General features: G+C 43.9%; 1 protein-coding gene and 1 pseudogene across 4 annotated transcripts in view; one reads left to right on the forward strand and one right to left on the reverse strand.

The window, feature by feature from the left end:
* The window catches only part of CANX (calnexin), a 28777-nt gene extending 25882 nt beyond the window's left edge, over window positions 1–2895 (reverse strand). For 2 of the 4 annotated variants that reach the window (XM_039880252.1, XM_039880253.1), the window contains exon 1: window positions 2762–2895. The gene's annotated coding sequence lies outside the window, so the exon portion shown is untranslated. Of the gene's footprint in view, window positions 1–1600; window positions 1631–2761 lie in introns of those variants that run through there. The other 2 variants (XM_039880255.1, XM_039880251.1) reach the window with 2 other exon arrangements.
* Window positions 2896–8339: 5444 nt separating this feature from the next.
* LOC120616721 (uncharacterized) lies at window positions 8340–8458 on the forward strand (annotated as a pseudogene).
* Window positions 8459–10448: the final 1990 nt, after the last annotated feature.

The following is a 10448-nucleotide window of genomic DNA, read 5'->3' on the forward strand; positions in this document are numbered from 1 at the left end:
AAACCCCAGGAAGTTTTATTATCCCCATTTGACAGAGGACTTTAAGGTTAAGATAAGTTACACAAACTGTCCAAGGTCAGTTAGACATATAGTAGTGTTTATGAGTGAGAGAGAATTCAAAAGTCACAATCCCTTATCGACTACTTACTAGCTTGGCATATTGGGTGAATTACTCACTTTTGGGCCTCAGTGTCTTCATTTCTAAAGTGAGACAAAACCCTATATTTCTTAGGGTGGTTGTATAAACAAAATGCATGTAAAGTGCTTATGACAGAGCCCAGTTTACAGTATGTGCTCAACGTCTGCACTGAACTCTACTATTACTAGGTGTTGCCCAGTGACGCCATTTAAGTTGTAATGGTTCCAAAATGCTTGAACTTTAAAGCAATTAAGAAATTGTAAGGCTTAGATTGGAAAGGTAGCAGTATAAGAAATCTGATTCCAGTCACAGATAAATTATTTTACTTTTACTACTACTTTTTGTACCTTCTGATATTACTACATGTGCATCTAGTCAAAAAACAAAAGCACTTAAAAGGGAGAAAAGTACATAAAATTCTAAGTGCTCTTTATTGTAAATATTTAGCCATTTAAAAATAGACCCATACTGTCTTTAGTTTTGCATTTTGTTTTTCATTGACAAGAACACTAGAATCGATTTTTCCGTAACACATTTTTTTGCTATTAACTACATAGGGTTAAGATATAAATACTCAAAATGTATTGCTGAAGATCGTCTACATTCTTTAAAAACCAAAATTCTCCAAATAATTTAGAAGTACATATGTTTGTTAATGTGGCCAACCAGCACAAAGTTCTACAGTAAGCTACAGAGGTCACAACTACAATCAGGCACTTTTATTATTTCCTAGGAGTTGTGAGCTGCCAGTTCCTTTGCACAGTTCATTCCACTATTCAAAGTAGTTTCACATTTACCATTCTATCTGTCCCTCTCCCAACAGCCCCCTAATGGTAAGGTATACAGAAGATTTCTCATTTCCATCTGAAATTTGTGGAAACCAAGGTGTTGCATAAGCTAGTTACCCCCGCTGGGCCTGGAATTCAAGTCTTGAGCCTGCATTGAAGCTTACCAACTGTCACTTCATCTCTTTAAGCTATTTGCAGGGAACAGTGAACGCTGTAACTAAAAGAATGCAATAGCCTGATTGCCAAAACTGCAGTAACGTTTACCCCTTATGGTCCTTGGAAGATAATGTGCTAGTTCAAACTGTCAGGTTAAGATAGTACAGTGTAGAGGAATGCTGACACTCATTTCAAATAGGTCAGAAAATTTGTTGTATGACACACTCACCCCATTACAGTTCACCCTAGCCTCAAGATCCAGTTACCGGGCTGGTTTGCTTGTGCACCCTGGCTGGTGCAAAGAACTCCCACACAGTTCTTTACCTCTGCTCTAAGTATAATTACAGCAAATGTACAACCATGGCATTTATTCTATTCATGACTCTCACAGTTAGGAAAAGACTAAGATACAGAATGGTTTTAAAGATCAACACAATTCTTCCTTTAAAAAAAAACTATCTGCTTATTAAAAAATCAAGCAAAATGTTCCTTTTCTTAGAGACATAAAGAGACTTAACTGTGGTTCACCTTTGTCCTCCCAAGCTTTTAACATTCAGCTCAGTTTAACATCCCTCAACCAGCATTCACTTGTGTCATGCCCAGCAGTTAATCCACTAGATCAGTTTTTCTTCTTCTCATCACCATATGTGACCACGGGTCCTGGGAAAGAAGACTTAACCAACTCTAGGATGTAAGTCAGTATAGTGCAACAGCAACATACTATAATTTATTGCTATCGTTATATATTGTGCAATTAATATGTACCTGACTTTTCTTATTTTATATACACCTTAATCTAATTCTAACAACTCCATCGGGTATTATTATACCCATCATCTGGGGAAAACTGGGATAAAAAGGTAAGTAAAGTGCCCAAGTTCACAGCAACAAACGGCTGATGAAGGACTTGAACCAGGATCTTACCCTTAATACCAAAACTGCCTAGACCTCAACTATAATCCCAACGTGATCATAAAGTTAATCGAATGACCTTGGGCCAGTCGTTTCATATCTCTGGGCCTGTTCTTCCACCAAAAATGACCTGCCCTATGAGCTTTTAGGTGTTTTCCTGCTTTTAACGTTCGGTGACTTTGCGACTGGACTACTCCCCACCTCCCAATAGGTGAAAATGTTAAGACTGAAGTTTTTCAACTACTGCGTGTTCTAGCACATTCTCTATTCTCTTCAGGGTGCTAAGATCCAGTCTTCGCTTTTAGGTTTCATTTTAAAATATTGAAGCTGTAACACTAATTCTAAATGTTCTCTCTCGGTCCAATACCACCTTTCCCCACTACTAGGGGTAGTGATCAGGCCCGATCCCACTGCAGGCCTTTACTCCGGCCCACCTCGCGGCTTCCCAGACAGCCAGCAAAAGGCCTAAAGAGAGCCTTAGCAGCACAACCATAGGAAGTTGGCTTTGCCTGAGATTAAGGGACGCTCTAGGGCACCTGCCACGCCTCCCGACCCCAGCGGCGCGGCGGAGGCCCGGCTTCCCAACCGAGCTCGCCCAGGTTCGGGCCTTGCTCGTCACGACCGCAAGTCGGCAGGGCCCGAGCCCTCGAAAACCCAGCCCGACCCCTCGGCTCCGGCCACGCCCGGCCCCTGGGTCGTGGCGCCGCGAACCCAGGGCCCCGGGGTCCTCACAGGCCTGAATACATCCGCAGGCCTTCTGTCTCACCTCGAGCCTCCCGGGGACCGCCGGCGGCACCCGTGCCTCCTCCCGCCCGCACACCTCGCCTCGCGCTGCAGTAGGGACAGCGGCAGAGGCGACCCGACCGTCACGTGCCGCGGGACCAAGAGGCCTAGGCTGCCGCTGCCACCGCGCGAGCGAGCACCGCCGCACGAAGCCCAGCCCTGCGTCCGCCCCTCGCTCCTGAGTAGCTACGGCTAGTGCCAAGTCCCGCCCCCCTACGCCAGCTCCGTAATGCGGTTGGTTGCTGCGGCCATCGCTCTAATCACCTTCCCATACGCCCCCTAGGGCTATTCTTCGTGGAGTGTGAGAATTGGCTGGGAGTAAGGCAGGAAGTGGCTGTTGGTTGGGCTGGAGGGGAGGGGGCGGACCACAGCGGAGCGGGCGCGCGCCCTGGGGCGGGGCCGAGCGAGCTCGCGTTCTTGCGCCTGTTGCCCTCCTGCCTTAGTAGGCAGGCTGCCCGCCGTTTCATCTTAACTCTTGTGGTTCTTCTAACTCCTCGGTTCCTGGATCCAGGCCCCAGGACTGACATCCCTTTCCCTTCGCTAAGGGGACAAATGGCAGGCAGCAGAAGGGGTGAGCCGTCCGGCAGGCCATCGGGAAGGACCAATTCCCTTGTAGCGAGTGCGAGGCCCCGACGGGGCTAGGGGGAAGCGGCACCGGCTCCCTCCGCCTGGCGTCCCCAGCACAGCGCTTTGTAACCACGTGTGACCGTTCCTGCAGAGTCATCGCTCTGGTCCTAACAGCCTGCAGCCTTCTGAATACTATAATCCAAGGTTTTTTCAACTTACAATTTGTGATGTTTCCCGACGATGACACACACGACAGGATTGAGAGAAAAGTATGGTGCAATGGAAAAAAGATTTGAAACACCACAATTTTTTAAACCCACTTTTAGCTTTTAGTTTTCAATATGCTGAGAACCTCAGAAAATGAAAGTAGGGTAAGGTCCTAGTTTGGCCACCCAAAGGCAGATTCCTAAGATGGGAAAAAAAAAAAAAGGACTCAACTGGTGTATCACCTATCCTTGGACCACCTTTATTCCCTTCTGCCACCTGGAAGGGGGAAAAGAGACGAGTCAGTTTGGTGTTTGCTTGGGTTTAGTATTCTCCAACTCTCAGCCTCCAAATTTGCGTAAGGGAATTTTGCTTTTCTGTTTACCAAAGAAAGTGGATAGTCAAGGCAGAATAATATTCTGGATGACACGTGTTCCAAACAATCTTATAATATAGTTAAAGGAACCGTGTGTGTGTGTGTGTGTGTGTGTGAGAGAGAGAGAGAGCAAAAGAGCGCCTCAGCAAAGGTTTATGCAAAAAGATGGGTTACTGAACAGAATTTAATGGGGTTTTGAGTTAGGAGGAACATTCATGTGGAATGGGAAAAGAGGTAAGACTTGAGCTGGCTGGACCTGGTAAGCTATGCAGGATTTCTATAGGTGGAGAGTTGGAGGAAGGTTTCTTTAGACGAGGAAACAGCAAAGGCAGGAAAATGGGTATTGTGTATTTGAGGACGCCATGTATGGGAGTGTTTGTGATACGGGACATCACTAGTAAAAATTCTTAATCTTTTAACAGGAAATTATACGGGACATCTCTTGCAGAGTTCTTAATCTTTTTAGTAAATCTAGTTAAGTTTTCTTCCCTCCTCTCCCTCAAATCCCAATAATTCTCCTGAAACTGGTGACTCAGATCCTCTGGCTATTGATAAGGGTCATTGGCCCATTGTTAGAAGAAATGGTGTTAGGCCAGACGGGGCCCTTAGAATCCAAGAGAGGAGGGAACTTTAGGCCAAAGGTCGTTTTTTTTACTCTTTAAGAAATATATTAACCAAGCCTGTTTCCCTTTACTCGTTTAATAGGCAAATCAATAATAGAAATTAATAGATATAATTATTTCAATAAGTTTGTATCTTCCTTGTCTAGAGACTGAGGCGGCACTTCGGCAGAAAACTCAAGACTACGCCCTAAGGCAGAAAGGGAAAGAGCTCCATGAAACCCCAGCAGGCAGGGACAATGACCCTTCTCAGCAGGAAGCAGATACAGAAGAGACCTCATGTCCCTCAACATCCATACTAATAATAAGGGGGTTCATGGCTCTTAGAAAAGAGTTAGGCAGGAAAGGGGGTTTCAGGTCTGCCTGCAAAGACACTAAGGTCATCCTATCTTAGAAGGGGTCCGCCCTAATCTGCCCACAATTAAGCAAGCTAGAGGCATTTTTAGGCTAAAAGTAACTCATAGAAAGAAACAAGTGAGCTGAGAATTAGGTACCAATTTAACAATTTAAGCCAGTTACTCGCACCTGTGCAATGAAGACCCAATGACCTTCAACTCACCTGAGTCTCATTATACCATTATTACAATATGATGCATGTGCCCAGGAGTTCATTAATATGATTATAACACTGAATTCTGGGAACGAACATGCACAGAAAGCAAACGATGAATCATTGAGTCCTGTCAATCAAGGAAGCCCACCCCTCTAAGAAAAGTAAACACCCACCCACAAGTAACCAGCAAATAGGGATAAAAACCCCAAAGGCTTTGTTACCAGGCCTTTTGAGCTATGCTTCTCTTGCTTAGGCCCGCTTCCACATCTGGAAGTGTACCTTCCCTTCTAATAAAGCTATTTTCTGCTGTATTTTGGTGTCTTGCTCAATTCTTTGTTCAAGACATTAAGAACCTGGACAACGCACTGGAAGAGGATCCTCACTCTCCGGTAACATTTGGGCTACAGAAAGGTGTCCATGAAAGTCAGCTCCAGTGTTAGGTTAGGAGCAGACCTTGAAGGCCTAGCCAAGGATTTTGTACAGTTCAGATTTTAGATTTGGATAATGATTTAGATGTTTATGAAGCATTATTTTAATATTATTCTAGGGAGGTCTGAAAGAGACTAGCAGCTATGAGGCCTAACTAACTGGACGCCACTTTTTGCTGTTGATTAAAGGTCAGGATGAGGGAATGGCAGGTGTATGGAAACAGAAGCATAAAATGTTGATGCTGAAGAATGGTCCATTGGATGCAAGGGAAAGAGAGGAAGAGGAACCAAAGCCAACACTGAATGTGAGAGCTTTGGTGACTGGAGGTGAAATGTAGGACTCCCAAAAAGAGAATTCAAGTTTGGCTGATCCTGGAGATCCTGGGTATGGGCCCAAGACAGAGCAAGACTGGAGAACGTGCTCAGCATCCTGCTAGGGATTTTTTGGCTAAAGCATAATGTTCTTCAAAGGAAGAAGCCAAGGACAAGAATAAAATTTTTCTTTCCTTCCCTCCCTCCCATTCCTTTCCTTTTTTTTTGTTAAACAATTTTAAAGCAGTCACTGTTGATTAACTGACCAAATTACAAAAATAATCATGGTAGACACTTCAGTTCATCCTTCTAATAACTCTGTTGATCTGGTCCCTCCTAGAGATAATAATTTATAAGCCACAGGAAGTTGAAGGTTTTCCAACAGTATGGATCTTATGAGTCAGATCTTCCATGCAGACGATGCCATATTTACCATGAGATGGAACAATCTAAGTGGTTATCCATCAGGGTAATTCGATTCTTGTTGATTTTGCCATAACCGTGTTTGTGGATCCATTCTTTTCAGACTTCAGGTTTGGCTCCCCCCAGGCAGTATGTGGTTCCACAATCCGCAGAATATTAACCGAAGCTTTGTTGCGCTTAACAAAGGTGCCACTAAAAATCCAGCAAAGGTAAAGAAGCTGCCACACCCTCAGATCCTCATCTGTGTTAATATGTATTGCTTTTAATTTCTGAGTAATATTCTATTGCAGTGGTCCCCAACCTTTCTGGCACTAGGGACTGGTGCTCTTGTGTGAACTTAACACCTGATGATCTGAGGTAGAGCTGAGGTGGTGATGCCAGCTCTGGGGATCAGCTACAAATACAGTTGAAGCTTCACTCACTCACCCGCCACTCATCTCCTGCTGTGTGGCCTGGTTCCTAACAGGCCACGGATCAGTACCAGTCCACGGCCCGGGGGTTGGGGACCCCTGTTCTGTTGTACAAGTATGCCATTTGTTTCTTTTGAGTCATTTGTTGGTTTTAATTCCTGAGTAGTATCCTATTGTATGCCACGGTTTATGCATTCACCAGGTAATAGACACTGGGGCTGTGCCCAGTTTTTGGTTATATGATATAAAACTGCAACACACATGGTATACTACTTTTCGTATAGACATATGTTTTAATTTTCCCTTAATAACTTGACATCTTCCCTTTTTCTTGGTCTACTACCTCAGTTAGTAATTACAGCCTCGTGTTGTTTCCAGAGAAAGGCTGTGTAGTAGGCTTTTGAAATCTTGCACATCTAAAAATGTCTGTATTCTACCCTCTGACAAGGAGAAAATTCCGAAATGTCTTAAATTGTAGCATGCCACTGGGTGGAAGGAAGAGACAAGGGAGATTAATTAGTTAACAACTGTAGGGCAAAACGAGCAAAACACTGCTTACATTCCTGAATGTATGTTGAAACTTTGAATCAACTTCCAGGTGGCAATTTCCACACTTATTTAGAGATAACGTTCAGTCACCACTGCTTCTTGCTTATACTTTCTAGACTGTTGTCCACCAAAATCCAAAGGGTAACGTTTCTTTTCTTTACAGACTCTGCATCTAACCTGGAACAAGCCCCGCTTCACTATTTCTCACCCCTTTTATCTGTAGCCAATGTAAATTCTTTCACAACAACTTACATCTTTCTTCCCCAAACTGTTTCCATAAACAAGCCCATCAACTCCAGGACTGCAGACATCTTGCCTCCTCCATCCAGCCTTGCTGCTGGTAGTTCAGACTACATGCCCAGGACCTGGTCCTTTTCTGGCTAGTGTTTTAGCTCAATAAACTTTTTTTTTTTTTTCAGAAAAGCTTTCAGTTGTAAATCTTTTTTGTTTAACATCCTCACATAGTTTTTTAAACATTATTGAAATATAACGTACACGGCATAGTTTGCCTACTGTAAATAAAAGTCAATGATTTTTAAAATTTATTTATTTTAATAGGCTTCAAGTAAATAGTACATTGGTTAAACATCTATATAGTTCATAAAACGATCCCCCCAATTGCACACTCCCCCACTCTGACCCTCTACCTAGCCAACATATTAATGCTAACTGCATTTCCTCTGCTGTGCTCTCCATCCTCCTGACCATCTATGAGCTACTAATTTGTACTTCTTAACCTTTCACCGCATTCTCCCCATCCCCCCCAAGCCCCTCCCCTCTGTCCATCATCAGATTGTCCTCTATATTTGTGAGTCTGTTTTTGATTATTAGTTTGTTCTTTTTATTCCTTAGATTCCACATATAAGTGAAATCATATAGTGTTTATCTTTCTCTGTCTGACTTAAATAGCTTCTAGGTCCATCAAAGCAATATCTTTTTCCATTCCCTTCCTTTTCATATGTAGGGGTCTTGTTTTCTTATCCTTTCAGACACTCGATCTTTTGGTTGGAGCACTTAATTCTTTTCCATTTAAGGTACTTATTGATAGGAGTGTAGTTGTTACCATTCTTTATTCCTGTTTTTGATACTTTTTTTTTCTTCCTAAAGAAGTTCCTCCAAGTCTACGGCCATGCCACCCTGAATAAGCCCGATCCCGTCTGATCTCAGAAGTTAAGCAGGGTAGGGCCTGGTTAGTTCGCGGACGGGAGACCACTTAGGAAGACCAGGTGCTGTAGGCGTAAAAAGTAAAAAATAAGAGATTGTAAGGTGACAAAGTCCTTGCAATCTGTGAGGTCAAGCAAAGGTTGCCTCGCCTAAAAAAAATAAATAAAAATAAATAAAAAAGAAAAAAGTTCCTTCAACATTTCCTGTGGTGATAAATTCCTTTAGCTTATTTTTGTCTGGGAAGCTCTTTATCTGTCCTTCAACTCTAAATGACAGCTTTGCTGGATAAATTATTCTTAGTTGTAGATCCTGGGTCTTCATCTTGTTGAATATTTTTACCAAGCCTTTCTGTCCTGCATAGTTTCTTTTGAGAAATCAGCTCCAGTCTTGAGCGTTGCCTTCAAGTAATTATCTGTTTTTCTCTTGCTGCTTTTAATATTCTTTCTTTGTATTTAACCTTTGGGATTTTGATTATGATGTGTACTGGTGTGGGCCTATTTGGATCCCTGATTTCTGGAATTCTCTGAGCTTCCTGGGGTTTTATGTCCATTTCTTTCACCAGGTTAGGGAAATTTTCCATCATTATTTCTTTAAACAGTTGTTCAACATCTTGATTTTCTTGATTTTCTTCATTTACACCGATAAGATGAATATTTGGACTCTTAGTAGTGTCCCATATACTCCTTAAATTATTTTTATAGTCTTGCCATCCTTTTTTTTCCCCTCCCTCTTTAATTCCCCACCCCCCTGCCCCACTTTCACCCTCTGACCATGGATGTTGCCATTTCCCCTTAAGGACTGGATCTCTGAAGGCGGAGAGTCTCCTCCCACACGCTTATGTGCACCTGGGGCCTGGGGCCTGGGGCCTGGCACCCCCCATCCCCTGGCACATGGTCTGTGGCTCACCTGGGGTGCAAACCCAGGACTTTCTGCGTGTAAAGCAGACGTGCTAACCACTACACTGTAGAGCCACTCCTAGTCTTATCATCTTATCTCTCGCCATTCTGCTTGTGTGTCCTTGGCTTTCCTGTCCTCTAGATAGGGCATTTGATCCTTTTCTTTATTCACTTTGTTTTTTCCTTTGTTTATTCTATTTAATATACTTCTTATTCAGGTAATGTGTTCTTCACTTCTGTTTCCATTTCCATTTTTGTGTTTTTTACCTCTTTATTGAAGTTCTCACTGAACTCATCTACATTTCCCAAAAGGTCATTGAGCATCTTTATAACTAGTGTTTTGAACTCGGCATCTGTTAGATTACTTGACTCCATTATATCTGGATCTCTGTTCTGTTCTCTCATATGGTTTCTGCTTCCCATTTTGGCTGCCTTTCCGTGTCTGTTTCTATGTACTAAGCAAAGCTCCTAAGTCTCCCAGTCTTATAGTGTGGATTTATGAAGTGGATGTCCAGTGGCACAGTCCTGAGACGGGTTCAGCTGCAGGCCAAATTTACCCCTTCAAGGCCACGTGTTAAGATTCAGCAAGCAATCCACAGATGCTGTGCTTTTGTTGCCTCAAAAGGCCACACCAGAAACCGAGGCCCAGCTGCCACCAGTGTGAATTTAGGCACCGGTCAGCAAGGAGCACCTGACTCACTGAGGATATATCAGGATGTGTCGCGTGTTGAAGGAGGCAGGGTTTCAGGGAATCCTCTGGGCCAAGCGACCTCTGTTATCCAGTTTGATGAAGTCAGCTATGGCGGTGCTGCATCGGTGCACTGGGAGGGGGGGGGGAGTCAACAGAGGAACAATGGATATCTCCGGCACTTCTGTACAGGGTGAGTCTCTCCTAGGCCCTCACTCCGACAACGTCTCCCTGTAAGTCCCTGGGACCCCCTGCGCGCAGCTGAAACCAGAGTGAGCAGGTTAGTCACCGCGAAACTCCCCTCATGGATGCAGCCCCTTTTAAGAAGCGTCTGCCACTGCGGCAACCACTGTCTCACTTAGCTGCTCGGGACCAGGCAGCCTCCCATCCTCGCCCCGTCCTACCTTCTGCTGTTGCAGGGTGCTTTCTTGGACTTCTCCCTAGTCCAAGTAAAGCTTGCTTATCCAAATCCCAGGTGAT

Source organism: Pteropus medius, unplaced genomic scaffold (genome assembly GCF_902729225.1).
Source record: "Pteropus medius unplaced genomic scaffold, Ma_sr-lr_union100, whole genome shotgun sequence".
Classification (NCBI taxonomy): domain Eukaryota; kingdom Metazoa; phylum Chordata; class Mammalia; order Chiroptera; family Pteropodidae; genus Pteropus; species Pteropus medius.